This window comes from Meles meles, chromosome 7 (genome assembly GCF_922984935.1).
Source record: "Meles meles chromosome 7, mMelMel3.1 paternal haplotype, whole genome shotgun sequence".
Classification (NCBI taxonomy): domain Eukaryota; kingdom Metazoa; phylum Chordata; class Mammalia; order Carnivora; family Mustelidae; genus Meles; species Meles meles.
Window position 1 is genome coordinate 88,686,566 of NC_060072.1, and position 14,307 is coordinate 88,700,872.

General features: G+C 46.0%; 1 protein-coding gene across 6 annotated transcripts in view; it reads right to left on the minus strand.

Annotated features, from left to right (window-relative positions):
• The window catches only part of POU6F1 (POU class 6 homeobox 1), a 46,298-nt gene that overhangs the window by 29,021 nt on the left and 2,970 nt on the right, over positions 1-14,307 (minus strand). For 5 of the 6 annotated variants that reach the window (XM_046010856.1, XM_046010861.1, XM_046010855.1 and 2 more), the window contains exon 1: positions 780-1,064. The exons of the other annotated variant lie outside the window; for it this stretch is intronic. The gene's annotated coding sequence lies outside the window, so the exon portion shown is untranslated. Of the gene's footprint in view, positions 1-779; positions 1,065-14,307 lie in introns of those variants that run through there. 6 annotated transcript variants of the gene reach the window in all.

Here is a 14,307-nt window from a genome sequence, read left to right on the forward strand (position 1 = left end):
GCTCTTCTGGGGTTTCAGGCTTCCAGTCACCGCGGAATGGGGGATCCCAACGCTAAAGTGGGGATCTCAAGGCACCCTGGCGCTCCCTTGGCCTTGCCAGGTGAGAATGGCTGGGAAGCACAAATCTGGCCTATTATTATGACTATTTATTAATAATAATATTGTTATTAAATATTTATGAAGTGCTCATGCTCTGATCGTTGATGACCCTCCCACCATTGCTCCACGCTTCCAGCAACGGCTGGGTTCCTAACCCGAGTCCCACCAGTCCTCCCTGTGCACTGTCGCTGGGGAGAATGGTGACAGGTCGCCCAGGCCGACTCAGTTGACCTTCACCGCCGGGAACCCAGGCGTCCGGGTTTTCCCGTGGGGCGGGAATCCGCTCCCGGTAGCCACCGGGTCAGTGTCTGTAACGTCCGCTCCGTCCGTACCCCACCTGGGCTCCAGGGGAGGGGACCGGTCCAAGCTCCCCACGGGGTCCACCTGGCGGCAGCCCCCTCCCCTCCTCGGGTCCCCGCCGGCCGCCTGGCGGGCGAGGGCGCGGCCCCAGGGGTCTCCGGCCCCAGGCGGGCGGCCGCGCGCAGTCTCATTCCCAGAGCTCCCCGCCGCCCCGGCCCGGCATCCCGGCACCCCGGCCCCGCGGCATTTTTTCTCTTTATCATAAATATATAAATTATGCTAATTACGGGCATTGCATATTAACCAAACCCGAAACCTCCCCTGCCCGGCCCCCTCCCCCTCCGTGCAAACCCCTCCCCGCCCCGGACCCCGCTACTTACCGGAGCCCGAGCCCGAGCCGCCTTCGCTCCGGGTGCCGGGCGGCCACCGATTAGAGATTCATCTCACAGCTCGGGCCAGGGGGCCGGGGCCGGGACCGGGCGGCCGCCGCCCGCAGACAAAGAAGCCAGTGCGGCTTGGCTGGGCTCGGCTCGGCCCGGGAGCCGGTCGGGACCCACCACCACCCCCGGGCCCCCAGGCCGGGCTGGGCAGAGCCGAAGGGGACTCCGCGGGCTGCGCTGGGCGGAGGGGGGGGCGGCCGGGAAGCGGGAAGGGGGAGCTGGGGGGGGCGGGCAGGTATATATATTTTTCTTCTTTCCCCCTTCCACAACCCCCCCTTTTTCCTCCCCCCCCTTTTTTCCCTCCTTCTGCTACTTGGATTTTTTTAGCTGCTGCGTCATGAGCATAATTTATGCAAAGAGCTTTGCCGCATGCTGCACAGCGCGCGCCAGCCGCCGGGGGCGGCGGGCTGGGCGGGCGGTGGAGGAAGGGAGGGGATCTGGGGAGCCGGGAACGAGGAGGGGTGGGGGTGGGGTGGGCACCCTCCGCCGTTGGTCACGCTGGGAGGCCCCAGGGGCTCTCTTCCCCGACTGGAGTGGAGGGTCCGTGAGGCGGGTCACGCAGCCCCCCCTCGGAGGGGCTGCTCGAGGTGGTTTCATTTTGGAAGGTGCGAGAGGGGGAGCAGGAGCACGGGAGTCCGAAGTGGGGAACCTGTGCCACATTCCCTGCAGCCATGGGTTGGGGCGGTGACTCCCAGCCACCGCCGCCTTTCCTCCCTAGGGAGGGGACCCAGGTCCTGAATGCTCCCTCCGCCCTCACCTCCAACAACTGGCCATTGGTTGTGGGCTGTCTTGTCTAAAGACAACTTCCTTGCCTTCTTGTCCAAGTAGACAAGAAAATGTAGAAAAAAAAGAAAAGAAAAAAGAGAGAATGAGAATGACAGTTAAGTAGAATGGAGATTATGTTTTGCTGGTGGTGATGGTGCAGAAGCTTTGGTTTACCTGGAGGCTCTTGAGGGTAGGGGAAGGGGAAGGGATACGAAGACGGAGAGTTTGGGGCCGAAGGTAAAGCAGTTTGGAGAAGTAGTGGACAAGTGGAAGAGGAAGGCGTTGGAAGACCAAAGTGGAAGAGAAGGAATGAGGGGAGAGTTGAGGAGGGAGACTGGAAATTCAGTGATTGCAGCTTCCGGCCGGCTGTCTGTCTGGACTGCACAACCTCTGCCCGCCTTTCCCGTCCCCCATCCCCCCACCCTCGCCAATTTGCTGGTTAATGGAGAGCGGGGAGAGAGTTGTTTGGTATAGTTTTAGTATAGTTTGAGGGGAATGGAAGTGGACTGTCCCAGGACTGTACTGTAAGCCCCCTGGTGGAATACACTGCCGGGGAGAAGAGGGGAAGCAGGCGCCAAGTGGCCTCACACCATCACTCCTACACACTTTCCAGAATGTTGCCTGGAGCTTGCTCACACCCAGAGGTCCTGGTCACAGAAGCTTCCCTCTGGAGGCCTGGCATTATCATTCGCCTGGCCAGAATGGCTCTGGTTCTGTCCCTCCGCTGTTTGTACCTGAGGGTGAGGAGATACTGCTGGTACCAGATTTATAAGAAACCAATGGATTAGGAGTCAGAATATTCAGATTTGAGTCCCAACTCTTCCACTCACAGTCCAGGCCAGTAATTTAACCTCTTCATTACTTTATAAAATGAGGGTTCTATCTATAATCACTACTTCATAGGGTTAAGAAGTTTAATAGGCTGTATGTAAAAGCACTTTGAAAACTGTAAGCTCTATACTGTTGTAAGATACCTGTATGATAGTTACATCCATTTTTTAAAAAGATTCTATTCATGTATTTTTTGTTGTCAGAGAGAGAGCAGGAGAGCAGCAGACAGAAGGAGAAGAAGGCTCCCTGCTAGGGGTGACCCCCCATTTGAGACTCGATCCCAGGACCCTGGGATCATGATCTGAGCCAAAGGCAGACAGTTAGCCAACCGAGCCACCCAGGTGTCCCATAGTTTCATGCGTATTAATGGCTTTGTGAAACTGACACATGTCATGGTATTATTTCTCTTGGGAGTTTTGTTTGGTCTGTCTGTAGGCTCTTTTCCCTCAGACTATAAATTCCTCAGGAGCACAGGCTGTGTTGTATTTCCCACTACGCTGTGTGAAGGAGGGGCACAGTCTTGCTATGGATCATTGTCATACAAAAGTGGAAACTCTTAGTCTGTGGGACTTGGTTTGGTGCTACACACAGATCAAATGCCTTGAATGACTTGAATGTCATTCAAAAAAACATTGAATGTTTTTTAAAAATAGTATTTATTTATTTGACTGAGAGAGAGATGTGAGCAGTGGGGAGAAGCAAGTTGAGATGGAGCAGCAGACTCCCTGATGAGCAGGTATCCCAGGATGCTGGGATCATGACCTAAGCTGAAGGCAGCTGCTTAACCAACTGAGTCACCCAGGTGTCCTCTCAAGGATAGTTTGAAGAAAGAAACAGATGTGATGGAAGGGGTTGAGGGAGACATACACTAAAATGTCAATTGTGGTTTTCTCTGGAAAAAGGAAACATTTAATTTATCCTATGTATACTTCTGTATTGCTTGAATTTTTTAAAAAAGACTTTATTTATTTGAGAGAGAAAGAGCATGAGATGGGGGAGGGTCAGAGAGAGAAGCAGACTCCCTGCTGAGCAGGGAGCCAGACAAAAGACTCCTTCCTGGGACTCCCGGTCCCAGTCACCCAACCAACGGAGCCACCCAGGCACCCTGCATTGCTTGAATTTTTTATGATAAGAATATATTAACTTTTTTGTATGTTTAATTTTTTTTTAAGATTCTATTTATTTGGGCGCCTGGGTGGCTCAGTGGTTTGGGCCACTGCCTTCGGCTCGGGTCATGATCTCAGGGTCCTGGGATCGAGTCCCGCATCGGGCTCTCTGCTCGGCAGGGAGCCTGCTTCCCTCTCACTCTCTCTGCTTGCCTCTCTGCCTACTTGTGATCTCTCTCTGTCAAATAAATAAATAAAATCTTAAAAAAAATAAAATATTAAAAAAAAAAAAAGATTCTATTTATTTGACAGACAGAGACCACAAGTAGGTAGAGGCAGGGAGAGAGAGGAAGGGAACCAGGCTCCCTGCTGAGCAGTGAGCCAGATGGTGGGGCTCCATCCCAGGTCCCTGGGATCATGACCTGAGCGGAAGGCAGAGGCTTTAACCCACTGAGCCACCCAGGCGCCCCTATGTTTAATTTTTTAAAATTTTTATTTATTTATTTGACAGAGAGAGAGAGAGATCACAAGTAGGCAGAGAGGCAGGCAGAGAGAGAGGAGGAAGCAGGCTCCCCGATGAGCAGAGAGCCTGATGTGGGGCTCTATCCCAGGACCCTGAGATTATGACCTGAGCCGAAGGCAGAGGCTTTAACCCACTGAGCCACCCAGGTGCCCCATATGTTTAATTTTTTAATTCAGGTCTAACATGGGCACACAGTAAAGCATCTAAGTCTTAAATGTACAACTTTTTACGTAATTATAAATCACCACCCACAACGAGATATAGAGCATTTCTGGACACCTGGCTGTCTCAGTGAGGATGCGATTCTTGACCTCAGGGTTGCAAGTTCAAAGTGGATGTGGAGACTACTTAAAAAAAAAAAAAAAAGAGCATTTTCAAAACCCAAGAAGACTCTCCTGTGCTCCTTGATAGTCAATAAACTCCCAGTTAACACTCTTCTGAATTCTATCCATAGATGAGTTTTGCTCGTTCTTGAACTTCATATAAATGGAATCAGACAGTATGGGATCTGTGTCTGCCTTCTGTCACTCAACATATGTTCCTGAGATTCACCCATGTTGTTGTGTCTAGCAGTACTGTTTGTTCTTTTTTTATTGCTGTATATATTCCATTGCATAATTATGCCACAGTCTACTATTGATGGGCATTTGGGCTATTCCTGTTTTTGTCCCTTCTACGGATAAAGCTGCTAGGAACATTCTTGCGCAAGTCTTTTGGTGAATATATCCACTCGTTTCTCCTGGGTAAATACTGAGGAGTGGAATTGCTAGGTTTGGAGTATATATTTAACTTTCATCGAGTCTGCATTTTCGATAATGTTTGAATGAATTTATGTCCTTAGTAGTAACATATGAGACTTCTAGCTGTTTCACATCCCCTCCAATACTTGTAATAGTTGTTGTTGTTGTTTTTAAATATTGCAGTACAGTCTTTTTTGGAATAAGTATATATTTGATAATTTTTTAAAAAAGTTTCAACAATATAAATATTTTCATGGATGGGTGGAGAGAGTTGTTGCCAGTGGCTTCCTTCTTCCTTCTGCTTCCCATGCCAAAGAAAGCTCTTCAGCAGTATCCTCAGCCCAGCACATTTTTTTTCTCCTGCACTCCCACTTCCCATGCCTTCCAAGCCTGCATTTCTTTAACAAATAGTTATTATCTACTGTATGCCAGACACTGGGCTGGGTGCTAAGTGTCCAGTGGAAAACAAAATAGACTGCTCTCTTGGAATTTATAGTCTACTAGGGAAACAGACATGAAACAAAAAATAAACACTATATCATTACACATTACACATGTTTAAGAAAACAAGGTGGTACAGAAGAGTCACGCTGGTGACGGGGAGAGGCTGGCAGACCTCTGAAGGAGTCAAATATAAAGCAAAGCGTAAAAGACAGTATAAGCAGGAGGCAGAAGGAACGGCAAAGGCAGAGAAAGAGGCAGGGCAGAGGCCATGAGGCAGGGAAGAACTTGGCGTTCGAGAACCTGAAAGAGGACCAAAATGGTTGGAACACGGCAAGTGAGAGCTGCACGGAATGGGGCTGGGGAAGATAGGCAGCCCGCATCAGGAAGGCCTGGCCATATCCACCTCTAATCTTTCCGTTTAATTGGGTTCCTTCTTTGCAAACTCCACTCAAGGTTTATCTCCTCCCAAAAGCCTTCTTGAATGATACCACATTGTTCTAATTAGTATTATTTTAATTACATCATTGTTCCAGTGACTTCATTACATAATTTGTAGTTTATAGGCCAGTCGTTCTTTTTCTGGAGAATATATTGGTTTCCCCACAGATGTGGGGCAGGGCCTCATGTTTCCTCTATTGTCTTATCCCCTCCAAGCACTTAGCATATCAGGGGGACAGCAAGAGGCTGTTGACAGGAAGAGTCTCCCGTGACACCGCACTCCATTCCTAGAAAGCTCTGGGAATCTGAGCAAATAATCCTTGGTGTCCCATCTTCCCCGCCTTGAGAACTAACCCAGTTCCAGGTCTTCAGAAATGGTCAGGGAACAATCAAATTTCCCCAGGATCCATGCATATTCTCCCCAACACCTTCCTGGCGTCCATAGCTAATCTTGCCCCTCCCCCTCTCTAATCACAAGATTAAAGGCATCACTGCTGTTGCTAAGGGAATGAGGTGTGGGCAGGTAGGAGTTGAGTTGGAGGATGATACAGCGGGGAGTCAGGTTGGTCAGCAGGAAAAGAGAAAAGACAGTGATGCATTTCCAAGTGCTTCTCTGCCAGTGTCTTCCCCTCTGTGCTACCTGCTCATTCTCTCCGAAAGCGATAAGGCCTTTTTTTTTTTTTTTTTTTTTAAACCTCTGGAGTGTTCAATTTTACCACGTTATAGCTTGTGGTGGTTGGCTGGTTTTCACAAAACAAGGAAGCTGTTGTCCATCTTGACTGGTCATACTGCAGCCCTTGTGAGAATGGGTGATGAAGGAGGAGGTCCCTGAGTACTGTTAACAATGCGGGATATTTTAAGGTGAGAAGCCAGAAGGGTTTTTTAATTTTCTTCTTCTTTTTTTCAAATTTCTTTTTATTTTTTGAGAAGCCAGAGTTTTTGAAAACTTGTATGTGACTCAGAGTATGGCTGTGCATACTCCATTTTTTTTTTACGGCCCTCCCACCCTGAAATGCGTATATTTTATTCTATTTACTTTAATTTTAGCAATGATGTAGTAGAACTGTATTACTAGGTTGCTGTCACTCTGACAGATCACCCTACCAGTTCAAAGGGTAAATATGTGGGTTTTTTTCCCCCCATAATTTTTGTACAGTAACAAGGTGAGGAACATTTTAGCTCATAAATTATTTACCAAACCTCACAGGCATAATAGGCTGTGTGCATATTCATCAGGCCATCATCCATTATTCATAAGAAGTTCACTTCAACTGCTAGAAGAAAATGAGGTTGTTGATTGAAATGCTGAAGAAATGTCGTCTTTTGTTCTCTCCCCCTCCTTTCTCCCATCTGAGTAAGTCTGGAAGTTTCCAACAAAAAATGATATTGTAGGAAAAAGAAATTTATTCCTGACATGCAGATGTGTAGGTAAGAGGGAAAGCAAGCCTGGAGTAGGAAATAAATTGGCAGAATCACCCACCATTCATTTAACTTGGCTAAAGGCCCCTGATTCCTGCTTGCATAGAAATTGTGCCCAGGAAGTGGCCGGAGGGGCTACCCTTCCTTGCAATAAAAGAGCAGCTTCAGCAAATCTGATAGAGTTAGTTGCATTCTACAGTTCAAGACGTATTTTTCATTAATCTTATTTGACCTTCACACCAAATCTGTGCGGTAGGAATAATATTCAAGATGAGAAAACTGAGGCTCAGAGAGGTTAAGTGACTTATCTAAGGCCAAACAGCTGGTGAGGAACAGACCAGGAGTAGAGCCTACATTTTCTTTCACACACTATGTTCTTCATACTCTGTCTTCCTAACGCCTCTGGATGATAAAGGCCACAGGTCCCAGGACAAAAGCATTTCACAACGCGTTCCACGAACCTTTGATTTTATTTTCCCTTTTTTACATCTTGATTATTTCTGTGAACTACAGAAGTAGTATAGGCTTGAAATCATCAAATAAGGCAAAGGTCTATGGAATGGAGAGTAACAAATGTCCCTGGGGCACGAACAGGTAGTTAGCTGCTAGGACTGCCAGCCGCTATGGCCACAGGAACAAGTAGGAGACACACTCCAATCAGATCCATGATCTGTGTTCAGACATGACCATGATTGCTTACTAGCTGTGTAACCTTGGGCAAATTAGTTTTCTTAAGCCATAGTCTCCCATTTGTAAAATGGAAATAACACTCACTCCTAAGGTTTTGTAAGTGTTGATGGAGATAATGTATGTAAAACCCAAGCATCAGCATTTTTTGTCCCTTTTTTTTTCTTTTTTCTTTTCTTTTCTTTTTTTTGTATTTCCCTCCATTTTAAGGGTCACCTCTCTCTAGTGTACTTGGGGAATTGGAACGCAAGGCAAGGTTTGTCTCATGCCTGTCTCCCAAATCTGCTTCACCTTCTGCTCTGTCTGGTCCTGGGCCACTAACTTGCCAAAGCCTAGCACACCTGGTGTGGTTCCTCTGATGAAATGCAACTATGTTCACAGTGGGGCAGAGCTGTGACTTCTCCCCAACATGACTACACAAGGTGTTCTTTACTGGAGGGTTGGGGGAAGACTAAAGAGAATTCCAGGGAATAAGAGAAAGCGTAAAAATTTGCTTTTAACTTTCCCCATGATCCAGATGAAAAACAGCTGAGAAGTTCACTCTTGATATTAAAGGGTCTGTTCCTTTCATGGATGTAGGCCAGACCCTAACCTGACTCCCTGTCCTCAGGTCTGCCTCCCTCCCTACAAACTCCTTCAAACCTCCACTTCTTTCTGGGAAGCCCCAGGCCCTTCCTCCCTCTTGTTCCTCAGCTACCCTGAGTCCATTTCCTTAAATCTGACAAATTTGATCCGGAAGAGGTGAATGGGGGTGGGTGGGTGGGTGGGTGGGTGTGTGTGTGTGTGTGGTGGAACCAGTGAAAGGCGCCACAGAGCTTGTGTCCCAGTGAACTTTGGCACACAATCTGCCCAGCAGAACTGTCTAGGGGAGGCCAGGATCCAAGTCCAGAACCTTGCATCTCTTGGCCAGACTGAGATGCAGATGAGGCTCTATTCTTGTCTTTTGGAAAGTGAGTAACCAACCTCTGGAACACAAACTGTGTGTTCAAGGTGTGTCCTTGAAGAAGAAAATGAAATCTTCACCCCCAAACCGGCGAATGTCGATGTGTGTTAGTATGACTCCCATTACTTTGCACTTTTAATGAGCACGAGATGATTCTGATGCAGTGCCTTACGATTTCACACTGAAAAAAAAACGGATCGAAACCCCAGAGGAAGAGACACTGCCCTGGGGTTTACTAGGCTGCCCCTGCCACAGTGGAGTTAGCCCATTGCATTACCATGCAGAGCAGTATTAGCGCCTCTCCTACAAAGGCTGGCCTGAAGAAGAAAGGAGGGTCCATTTCTGAGTCATATATCTTGTAATCCTTGTTCCCTTAGTTACCAAAAACAAAACAAAACAAACAAACAAACAAACAAAAAAACAACCAGCCAAAGCTTTGAAAAGGCTGCTTCAAAGAGCCTGATTGGATTCTTCTACAAGCCTCTGCCCTCCCTCTTTGGGCTGGAAAATGGGAGGTGGTTTTGTTCTTCCAGGTACAGGAGTCAAGAGCAGAAAACATAGGTGTTCAAGAAAGGTACATAAAAAAGCTCTGCCCAGCCTGATTAACTGGGAGTAGGGACCCTGCAGGAAGAGACAAGATGATTCTCAGACCACAGCTTACCCGTCTCTACTGCAGCACTTACTGAGCTCTGCCCTAACTTTGCTCCCAGCAGCTGTCTCACCAGGCACATCAGCAGTTCACTAACCATCATCTTGGGCTTTCCCTTTTCCTCATCCTAACATTGTTATTATTATTATTTTTAAATATTTTATCTTTTTATTTGTCAGAGTGAGAGAGCACAAGCGGGGGAGCAGCAGACAGAGGGAGAAGCAGGCTTTCTGCTGAGCAAGGAGCCCTATGCAGGGCTGGATCCCAGGATCCTGGGATCATGACCTGAGCCGAAGGCAGATGCTTAACTGACTGAGCCACCCAGGTGTCCCCAACATTATTTTAAAAAAATACCTTTATTGAGGTATAACGGACACATAATAAACCACATTTAAAATGGACAATTTGATAAATGTTGACATAGGTACTCACCCATGAAACCATTTCCACAATCAAGATAATGAACATATCCATCACCCCCTAAGTTTCTCAGAGTCCATCTCTCCCTCCTGTCCCCCCCCTCTTCCCCAGGCTTTTTGTCACCACGTATTAATTTGTATTTTTCAAAATTATATATAAATGGCATCCTACAGTATACATTCTCTTTTTTTTGGGTCAGGTTTCACTTGGCATAACTGACATTATCCAGGTTGTGTGGATCCATAGTTCATTCATTTTTATTGTATGGCAATACCACGATTTGTTTATCCATTCACCTACTGAGGGTCATCTGTGTCTCTTCCAGTTCAGAGCTGTTACAAATAAAACTGGGATAAATATCCTGGTAAGGGGGCGCCTGGGTGGCTCAGTGGATTAAGCCGCTGCCTTCGGCTCAGGTCATGATCTCAGGGTCCTGGGATCGAGCCCCGCATCGGGCTCTCTGCTCCGCAGGGAGCCTGCTTCCTCCTCTCTCTCTGCCTGCCTCTCTGCCTACCTCTCTGTCTACTTGTGATCTCTCTCTGTCAAAAAAAAAAAAAAAAAAAAAAAAATATCCTGGTAAGTCTGTTTGCTCATATGCTGTCATTTTTCTTGGGTTAATGGGAATGGAATGGCTGGATCATAGGGTATGTGGATTAAAAAAAAAAAGTTATTTTATTTTTTTAATTTCAAGTTTTTATTTAAATTCCCGTTAGTGGAGCACCTGGGTGGCACCCAACTCCTGCTTTCGGCTCAGGTCTGCTCTCAGGGCCCTGTGCATCCTCCAACCTCAGCAGGGAGTCTGCCTGAGCGTCTCTCTCCCTCTGCCTCTGCCTCCCTACCCTTCCGCCCTGCGCGCACGCATGCTCTCAGTCTTTAAATAAATCAATCTTAAAAAAAAAAAATTCCAGTTAGTCAACAAATTGCACAATATTAGTTCCAGGAGTAGAATCCAGTGATTCATCACCTATATACAACACGCACTGCTCATTTTAAGTACACCCCTGGGGGGCATGAGTGGCTCAGTGGGTTAAGCCTCTGCCTTCTGCTCAGGTCATGATCTCAGGGTCCTGGGAGCAATCCCTGAATCGGGCTCTCTGCTCAGCAGGGTGCCTCTCTCTCTCCCTGCCTACTTGTGATCTCTCTTTCAAAAAAAAAAAAAAAGGAAGAAATAGTAAGTACACCCCTTAATACCTATCGCCCATCTAAAACATCCCCTTGCCCACCTCCCCTCCAGCAACCCTCAGTTTGTTCTCTATAGTTAAGAATCTGTTTTACAGTTTGCCTCTCTCTTCCCCCCGATCCCGCCTATGTTCATCTATTTCATTCCTTAAATTCCACATGAGTGAAATCATAAGGTAATTGTCTTTCTCTGACTGACTTATTTCACTTAGCATAATACCCTCTAGTTCCATCCACTATTGCAAATGGCAAGATTGCATTCTTTCTTATGGCTGAGTAATATTCCACTGTGTGTACATACTACCTCTTCTTTATCCATTCATCAGTTGATGGACATCTGGGCTCTCTCCATACTTGGGCTGTTGTTGATAACGCTGCGATAAACATCAGGGTGTATGTGCCCCTTTGAATCAGTAGTTTTGTATGCTTTGAGTAATACATGGTGGTGCAATTACTGGATCGTAGGGTGGTTCTAGGTGTGTTTAACTTTTAAAGATCCTGCCATACTGTTTTCAGAGTGGTTGTACCATTTGATGCTCTCACCACCAGTGTGTGAGAGTTCTAGTAGCTCCACATTCTAACACTTGAAATATTCAGGCTTGTTCTATTAGCCATTTAAACATGTGTGCGAACACTGTTTTAATTTTTTGACTTGGTAAGCATTCACATGGTTCAAAAATTAAAAAAAAACAAAAACAAACTTAAAGGCATAGAGTGAAAAGTCTCACTTTTGCCTCTGTCTCTCTATGCCAACCAGTAACCACTTTTATAGGTATCTTGGGTATTCTTTCAGAATTTCTTTACTCAAATGCTAATGAATACTCTTGTTTTTCCCACTCTTCTGCAAAAGGCATCATACTAACTCCACTGTTCTGAACCTTTCCTTTTAAAAAAAAACAAAAACAAAAAACATTTTGGAGAGTATTTTTCATTCTTTGTTATAGCCGCACAGTATTTAATTGTATGGATGTGTGAAGATTTATTTTACTAGTTCCCTTTTGGTGGACATATGGGTTATTTCTTTTTTTAAGAGATTTTATTTTATTTTAATTTTTATTTTTTTAACATTTTATTTCTTTATTTGAGAGAGAAGGAGTGAGAGAGAGCATGAGAGAGGAGAAGGTCAGAGGGAGAAGCAGACTCCCCAAGGAGCTGGGAGCCCGACGCCGGACTCGATTCTGGAAGTCCGGGACCATGACCTGGGCCGAAGGCAGTCGCTCAACCAACTGAGCCACCCAGGCGCAACTGAGCCACCCAGGCGCCCCAGAGATTTTATTTTTATTTGCAAGAGAGAGAGGGAAAGAGAGACTGAGAGAATGAGTGGGAGGAGGGGCAGAGGGAGAAGCAGACTCTCCATGGAGCAGGGAGGCCGAGGTGGGCCTGGATCCCGGGACCCTGAGATCATGACCTGAGCTGAAGGCAGATGCTTAACTGACTGAGCCACCCAGGCGCCATGGACATATGGGTTATTTCTAATCTTCTGCTATTACAATACCACAGTGAACACCTTATACAGTGTTTCTCAGGAATGCAAATGTATCTGTAGGGATCATATCTAGAAGTGGGGAGGGGGGTGGGGGGATAGGTGAAATAGGTGATGGGGATTAAGGAGCACACTTGTGGTGAGTACCCCCTAGTGTTGTATGGAAGTGTTGAACCACTATATGTACACCGGAAACTAATATTACATTGTGGGGTGCCTGGGTGGCTCAGTGGGTTAAAGCCTCTGCCTTTAGCTCAGGTCATGATCTAAGGGTCCTGGGATCAAGCTCTGCATTGGGATCTCTGCTCAGCGGGGAGCCTGCTTCCCCCTTTCTCTCTCTGCCTGCCTCTCTGCCTACTTGTGATCTCTGTCAAATAAATAAATAAAAATCTTTAAAAAATAATATTACATTGAATGTTAACTAACTGGAATTAAAATAAAAACTTAAACAAAAATAAATAAATTAGAGTGTTTATTCACAGCACTGCAAATAAAGTTAGCATTTTGGATTTTAACCAAACTGATAATGGTGTTTGTGTGGTTTTAATTTGCCTTTTTCTTATTAAGAGTGAAGCCGAACATCCTTTAATATGTTTAAAAGCCATTTGTATTTCCTTTTCTCTGCATTGTCTGTAAATGTCATTTGCTACTTTTTCTAATGGCTGCTCATGGACTTACAGATGTCTATAAGTTCTGGGACAGGGAGATTAGCTCTTTGTGACACAAACTGCAAATATCTTTTCTCCAATTTGTCATTTGTCTTTTCACTTTATGTAGTTTTCATCCTGGCTTTAATTCTCTTAATTAATTCTGGACACATTAATCCTGAGTGTTAGTCCAGTTGTTTCTGCCTCCTAAATCGTTCTGGAATGCTGCCCTCCTTCTTTCTACCCCCTGCCACTTCCCTGGGTCAGTCTGCCATCATCACTCACTAAAATTACTACTTGGTATTCTAACTGCTCTCCCAGACATATTTCCATTCTTGCCCCCTTCTAATCTCTTCTATGTTTTGTAGCCAGAAAGCTATTTCTAAACTAAAAACAGGGTCATGTTACTTTTCTGCTTAAAACTCTTCAGTGGCTAACCAGTCCCCTTACTTAGAATCCCATGTCTTAAGATCAGATCCTCTATGAGCTCCAAGGTCCCCTGTGTGGTCTGGCTCCTGTTTCCCTCTTTAGAGTCATGTCTTACTAGAATTCACCTCCTGTTCCACGCTCCTGCCATACTGAATTTTTTTTTTTTAAAGATTTTTTATGTATCTATTTGACAGACAGAGATCACAAGTAGGCAGGGAGGCAGGCAGAGAGACAGAGAAGCAGGCTCCTCACTGAGCAGACAGCCCGATGCGGTACACAATCCCAGGACCCCGGGATCATGACCTGAGCTGAAGGCAGAGGCTCTAACTCACTGAGACACCCAGGCGCCCCATACCGAACTGTTTTAACATCCTCCCTTTCCACAAGCTCTCTCACTTTCAGGCCTTTGCGTAAGTTGTTCCTTCTTTGAGGAATTCCCTTCATTTGCTAAACTGCCACTCAGCCTTCAGATTTCCTATCCAACATCACTGCCAGCAGGAAGCTCTCCCTGAGCCCAGTGTAAGAGATTAGGCACGTCATCTATGTGTTCTAATGCCCCATACTGTCCTTATGTCAGCACTAGTCACATTACATTATGATTATCTGTTTACTCCTCTGTCTCTCCCATTAGGCAGACTAAGTTCTGGGAGGGTAGGGACTAAGCCTGTTTCTTCACTACTGTTTCCCTAGTGCCTATCACAGGGCCTGGCATGTAATAGGTGTTCAATAAATATTTCCTAAATTAATTCAAGAAAGGATGTCTGA